Here is a 7,294-nt window from a genome sequence, read left to right as displayed (position 1 = left end):
TAGTATTTCTTGTAGAATCTATTACTTAGTGAATTCTCAAAATCTGTTGGAGGGCAGGCAAGCAGAAAGGATGGGAAGACAGGAGAAAGGGAGGGAAGAGAAAAAAATATGGGAAGATAGTAAGCCTTTTTTTTTTTTCTTTTTTTTTCCTGTAGCACAGGAACCAATTTGAGGTTCATAAGGAGGTGAACACAGGCTGTCAAGAGGCTGCATATGAGCCATCAGGTACCATCATGCTTCAAAGGGCAAAAGGAAGAGGTTACCAGACCTACATTTTCAAAGTTTTTCAGTGAGATCATCACAATTAAATGACTAGTTTTTGTCTCATGAATGTTGGTTTTTATTGAGAAAAAATTTAACATGAAGACAGATTAAAAGAGAGTAATGGGAACAGTCTACTACAGTTTTTTAAAAAGTCCACTTCCCCTTTATATGGATGCCATTATGACTGATTTTGGCTCCATAGCAGAAGATCTGAGATTTTCAGTATCACTTCAGCAAAAATTGTTGTGGTGATAATATGAAGGCCTTTTAATCTTGCTGATTAATATAGAGTTTGGCTAACCTAATTAAGAGATTCTGCCAGAAACTGGGTTTAGGCCTGTTAATATGGCATAATAAATTTAAAATGAAGCATTCTTTGACTGTCTTACCCCAGAACAGTTGTATTTTTAAAAAATTTTGGGTACATTTAGGTATATATATTTATGGGGCACACGAAATACTTTGATACAGGCATGCAGTACATAATAATCACATCATGGTAAAAGGGGTATTCATCCCTTCAAGCATTTATCCTTTGTGTCACAAACAATCCAATTATACTCTTTTCATCATTTTTAAATGCACAATTAAATTATTGAGTACAGTCCCCCTATTGTGCTAGAAAATAGTAGGTCTTATTCATTCTTTCTATTTTTTTGTATGCATTAACCATCCCCACTTTCCCTCTACATCCCCCACTACCCTTTCCAACTTCTGGTAACCATCCTTACTGTCTATCTCCATGAGTTCAATTGTTTTAATTTTTAGCTCCTACAAATAAGTGAGAACATGTGAAATTTGTCTTTCTGTGCCTGGCTTATTTCATTTAACATAATGACCTCCAGTTCCATCCGTGTTGTTGCAAATAACAGGATCTCATTCTTTTTTATGGCTGAATAACACTGCACTGCATATATGTACCACATTCTCTTCATCCATTCATCTGTCGATAAACACATAAGTTGCTTGTAAACCTTGGTTATTGTGAATAGTGCTGCAATAAACATGGGAGTGCAGATATCCTTTCAATATACTGATTTCCTTTCTTTTGGATATATACCCAGCAGTGGGACTGCAGGATCCTATGATCACTCTATTTTTAGGTTTTTGAAAAACCTCCAAATGGTTCTCCATAGTGGTTGCACAAATTTACATTCCCACCAACAGTATGTGAGGGTTCCCTTTTCTCTATATCCTCACTAGTGTTTATTATTGCCTGTCTTGTGGATAAAATCCACTTTAACTGGGGTGAGATGATATCTCATTGTAGTTTTGATCTTCATTGCTCTGATGATCAATGATGTTGAGCACCTTTTCATATGCCTGTTAGCTATTTATGTCTTCTTTTAAGAAATCTCTATTCATATTCTTTGCCCATTTTAAAATCAGATTATCGGATTTTTTTTTCCTATAGAGTTGTTTGAGATCCTTATATATTCTGGTTACTCTTCTCTTGTCAAATGGGGAGTTTGCAGGTATTTTCTCCATTCTGTGGGTTGTCTCTTCACTTTGTTGATTGTTTGCTGTGCAGAAGCTCTTTAACTTGATGCAATCTCATTTGTCCAATTTTGCTTTTGTTGCCTGTGCTTGTGGGGTATTACTCAAGAAATTTTTGCCCAGACCAATGTTCTGGAGAGTTTCCCAAATGTTTTCTTGTTGTAGTTTCATAGTTTGAAATCTTAGATTTAACTCTTTAATCTATTTTGATTTTTGTATATGGTGAGAGATAGGGGTCTAGTTTTATTCTTCTGAATAAGGTACCAGTTTTCTCAACACAATTTATTGAAGAGACTCTCTTCCTTAATGTATGTTTTTGACACCTTTGTCAAAAATGAGTTCACTGTAAGTGTGTGGACTTGTTTCTGGGTTCTCTATTCTGTTCCACTGGCCTATATGTCTATTTTTATGTTAGTAGCATGCTGTTTGGTTACTTAGCTCTGTAGTGTAATTTGAAGTCAGGTATTGTGATTCCTCCAGTTTTGTTCTCTTTGCTCCTCAGGATAGCTTTGGCTGTTCAGGGTCTTTTGTGGTTTCACATACATTTTAGGTTTGTTTTTTCTATTTCTGTGAGGAATGTCATTGGTATTTTGAAAGGGATTGCATTGAATCTGTAGATTGCTTTGGGTAGTATGGACATTTTAACAATATTAGTTCTTCCAGTCCATGAACCTGGATTATCTTTCCATTTTGGGGGGGTTCTCTTCAATTTCTTTCATCAGTGTTTTATAGTTTTCGTTATAGATATCTTTTACTTCTTCAGTTAAATTTGTTTCTAGATATTTAATTTTATTTATAACTATTGTACTGGGGATTATTTTTTAAATTTTTATTCAGATTGTTCACTATTGGCATATAGAAATTGCTACTGATTTTTGTATGTTGATTTTGTAGCCTGCAACTTTACTGGATTTTTCTATCAGTTCTAATAGCTTTTTGGTGGAGTCTAGGTTTTTTCAAATATAAGATAATATTCTATGTAAACTAGGATAATTTGACTTCTTTTCCAGTTGGATGCCCTTTATATCTTTCTCTTGTCTGATTGCTGTAGCTAGGGCTTCCAGTACTATGCTGAATAACAGTGGTGAAACGGGGCATCCTTGTCATGTTCCAGATTTTCAAGAAAACACTTTCAATTTTTCCCCATTTAGTATGATACTAGCTGTGGGTCTGCCACATTTAGCTTTTATTATGTTTAGGTATATCCCTTCTATACTCAGTTTTTTGAGGATTTTTATCATGAAGGGATATTGAATTTTACCAGACACTTTTTCAGCATCAGTTGAAGTGATCATATTGTTTTTGTGTTTCATTCAGTTGATATGAGTACCACATTGATTTATATATGTTGAACCATCCTTGCTTCCATAAGATAAATCACACTTCATCATGATGAATGAACTTTATCATGTGTTGTTGAATTCAATTTGCTAGTATTTTGTTGAGGATTTTTACATCAGTGTTTATCAGGGATATTGGCCTATAGGATTTTTTTATGTGTCTTTTTTGGGGTTTGGTATCAGGATAATACTGGCCTCATAGAATGAATATGGAAGTGTTCTGTCCTCTATTTTTTTGAACACTTTGAGTAGGATTGGCATTAGTTCTTTAAATGTTTGGTAGAATTCAGCAGTTAAACCATTGAGTCCCAGCATTTCTTTACTGGAAGACATTTATTATGGCTTCAATCTCGTTATTTTTTATTGGTCTGTTCAGGTTTTGGATTGCTACATGGTTCAGTCTTGGTAAGTGGTATGTGTCTAGGAATTTATCCATTTCCTCTATGTTTTCCAAGTTATTGGCATAGTTGCTCATAGTAGCCACCTAATGACCCTTTGAATTTCTGCAGTATCAGTTGTAATGTTTCCTTTTTCACCTCTGATTTTATTTCTTTGAGTCTTCTCTTTTTTTTATTAGTCTGGCTAAAGGTTTGTCAATTTTATTTATCTTTTCAAAAACCCAGCTTTCTGCTTTATTGTTCTTTTGTATTGTTTTATTTCAATTTTATTTATTTCTGCCCTGATCTTTGTAATTATTTTTTCCTACAAATTTTGGGTTTGATTTGCTCTTACTTTTCCAGTTCTTTGAGATGCACCATTAGGTTGTTTATTTGTTTTTCTACTTTTTGATGTAGGCATTGGTAGGTATAAACTTCCCTCAGTACTGCTTTCACTGTATCCCATAGATTTTGGAATGTTGTGTGTCCATTACCATTTGTTTTGAGAAATTTATCGATTTCTTATTTTCTTCATTGGCCCACTGGTCATTCAGGAGCATATTGTTTAATTTCCATGTGTTTGTATGATTTTCAAAATTCTTCTTGTTGATTTCCAGTTTTATTCCTTTGTGGTTGGAGAAGATGCTTGATATTATTTCAGTTTTTGGAATGTTTTAATACTTTTGCTTTGTGACCTAAAATATATTCTATTCTTGAGAATGATCCATGTGCTGAAGAGAAGAATGTGTATCCTACAGACCTTGAAGAAATGTTCTGTAAATATCTGTTAGGTCCATTTGCTCTATTATGCAGATTAAGTCCAACGTTTCTTTGCTGATTTTCTATCTGGAAGATCCATCCAACACTGAAAATGGGGTGTTAAAGTCTCAAGCAATTATGACATTGAGATATCTCTCTCTCTCTCTCTCTCTCTCGTGATCTCTCTCTTTAGCTCTAATAATATTTACTTTATATATCTGGGTGCTTCATTGCTGGGTCCATAATTACAATTGTTATATCCTCTTGCTGAATTGACCCCTTTATCATTATATAATGAGCTTACTGTCTCTTTTTATAGTTTTTTTCTTGAAATCTATTTTGTCTGATAAAAGTATAGCTACTATTTGGCTTCCATTGGCATGGAATATCTTTTTCATCCCTTTATTTTCAGCTGTGTGTATTTTTATAGGTAAAGTGTGTTTCTTGTAGGCAACAGGTCATTTGGTCTTGCTTTTTTATCCATTTAGGCACTCTGTCTTTTTATTACAGTGTTTAGTCCATTTACATTTAATGTTATTATTGGTAAGTAAGGACTTTTGCCATTTTGTTATTTGTTTTCTGATTGTTTTGTGGTCTTCTCTTCCTATTTTGCTTCCTTTCTGTCTTCCTTTTAGTGAAGGTAATTTTCTCTGGTGATGTGGTTTAATTTCTTGCTTTTTTGTGTGTGTGTATTTGGTGTATATTTTTTCATTTGATGTTACTGCAAGGCTTGTAAGTAATATCTTATAACCCATTATTTTTAACTGATGACAACTTAACACTGATTACATAAACAAAAAAAATCACAAAAAGAAAACTAATAAAAACTCTACACTTTAACATCTTCCCCCTGGTTTTTAACTTTTTGTTCTTTCTCTGTGTCTCATTTTACTGTCAATGTCTTAAAAAGTTGTTGTAGTCATTATTTTTTATTGGTTCATCATTTAGTGTTTCTACTTATAAGGGTAGTTTACATACCACAATTACAGTATCATAATATTCTGTCTTTTCCTGTGTGCTTACCATTAAAAGTCAGTTTTATATCTTCAGATGAGCTCTTGTTACTCATTAATATCCTTTTCTTTCAGATTAAAGAATATCCTTTAGCATTTCTTATAGGACAGGTCTGATGTTGATGAAATCCCTCAGATTCTGTTTGTCTGTGAAGGTCTTTATTTCTCCTTCTTGTTTGAAGGATATTTTCAGCAGATATATTATTCTAGTGTAAAAGGTTTTTTTTTTTCCTTCAGCACTTTAAATATGTCATGCCACTCTCTCCTGGCCTGTAAGGTTTACACTGAGAAGTCTGCTTCCAGACGTATTAAAACTCCATTGTATGTTATTTGTTTCTTTCATCATCCTTTCTTTATCCTTGACCTTTGGGAGTTTGATTTTTAGATGCCTTGAGGTAGTCTTCTTTGGGTTAAATCTGTTTGGTGTTCTATAACCTTCTTATACTTGAATGTTGATATCTTTCTCTAGGTTTGAGAAGTTCTCTGATATTATCCCTTTCAATAAACTTTCTGTTGGTTTTTGTTTGTTTGTTTGTTTTGTTTTGTTTTGAGACAGAGTTTCACTCTTGTTTCCCAGGCTGGAGTACAATGGCATGATCTTGGCTTGCTGCAACCTCCACCTCCCAGGTTCAAGAATTCTCCTGCCTCAGCCTCCTAAGTAGCTGGGATTACAGGTGCCCACCACTATGCCTGGCTAATTTTTTTTTTTTTTTTTGTATTTTTAGTAGAGATGGAGTTTCACCATGTTGGCCAGGCTGGTCTTGAACTTCTGACCTCAGGTGATCCACCTGCCTCGGCCTCTCAAAGTGCTGGGATTATAGGCATGAGCCACTGTACCCCACCTCCTTTCAATAAACTTTCTACCCCTATCTCTGTCTCTATCTCCTCTTTAAGGCCAATACCTCTTAGATTTACCCTTTTGAGGCTATTTTCTAGATCTTGTAGGCATGCTTCATTGCTTTTTGTTCTTTTTTCTTTTGTCTCCTCTGACTGTGCTTGTGTCACCCCTCCCCAAGCTCCAGGTGGCTCAGCACAGGGAGAGAGATCTGTTTGATACATTCTTCAGTATGTCAATTGCATTTTTTAACTCTAGAATTTCTGCTTGATTCCTTTTAATTATTTCAGTCTCTTTGTTAACTTTATCTGATAGAATTCTAAATTCCTTCTCTGTGTTACCTTGAATTTCTTTGAGTTTCCTCAAAACAGTTATTTTGAATTCTCTGTCTGGAAGGTCATATATCTCTGTTTCTCCAGGATTAGTCCCTGATGGCTTATTTAGTTCTTTGGGTGAAGACATGTTTTCCTGGATGGTATTAATGCTTGTAGATGTTATTCAGTGTCTGAGCATTGAAGAGTTAGGTATTTATTGTAGTCTTCACAGTCTGGGCTTGTTTGTGCCTATCCTTCTTGGGAAGGCCTTCCAGTATCCAAAGAGACTTGGGCACCAAGCCCAATAATACTGTGTATTTTTCAGACTCTTAGAGATACCACCTTTGTGGTCTTGGATAAGATCTGGAAGAATTCTCTGGATTACGGGGCAGAGACTCTTGTTCTTTTCCCATACTTTCTCCCAAACATACGAAGCCTCTCCTTCACTGTGCTGACCCACATGGAACTGGGAGTGTGGTGATGCAACCACCCCTGTGGTTCCCACCACTAGGACTACACTGAGTTGGACCTGAAGTCAGCACAGCACTGGATCTCACCCAAGGCCCACTGTAACCACTGTGTGGCTACAGCCTATGTTCACTCAAGGCCCTAGGGCTTTACAGTCAGCAGTTTGGGAAACCAGCCAGGATTATGTTCTTCCCTTCGGGGCAGTGAGTTCCCCCAGGCCCTGGGCAGGTCAGAAATGCTGTCTGGGTGCCAGGGATTAGAGTAAAAAAACCTTAAAATCTACCTGGTGCTCTACTCTACTATGGCTGTGCTGACCCTCAAACCACAAGACAAAGTTCTTCCTGCTTTTTCTTCCCCTTTCCACAGGCAGAGGAGCCTCTCTCAGTGGCCACCACCACTGACCCATGGTGAGTTCTTCCAGGCCACC

General features: G+C 35.9%; 1 protein-coding gene across 1 annotated transcript in view; it reads left to right on the top strand.

Annotated features, from left to right (window-relative positions):
• Nucleotides 1-7,294, top strand: part of MCC (mutated in colorectal cancers) — a 495,753-nt gene that overhangs the window by 147,596 nt on the left and 340,863 nt on the right. The window lies entirely within an intron of this gene.

Source organism: Mandrillus leucophaeus, unplaced genomic scaffold, assembly GCF_000951045.1.
Source record: "Mandrillus leucophaeus isolate KB7577 unplaced genomic scaffold, Mleu.le_1.0 Scaffold740, whole genome shotgun sequence".
Classification (NCBI taxonomy): Eukaryota; Metazoa; Chordata; class Mammalia; order Primates; family Cercopithecidae; genus Mandrillus; species Mandrillus leucophaeus.
Note: the sequence above shows the minus strand (reverse complement) of the source record. Positions and strands in the feature narration are given on the sequence as shown.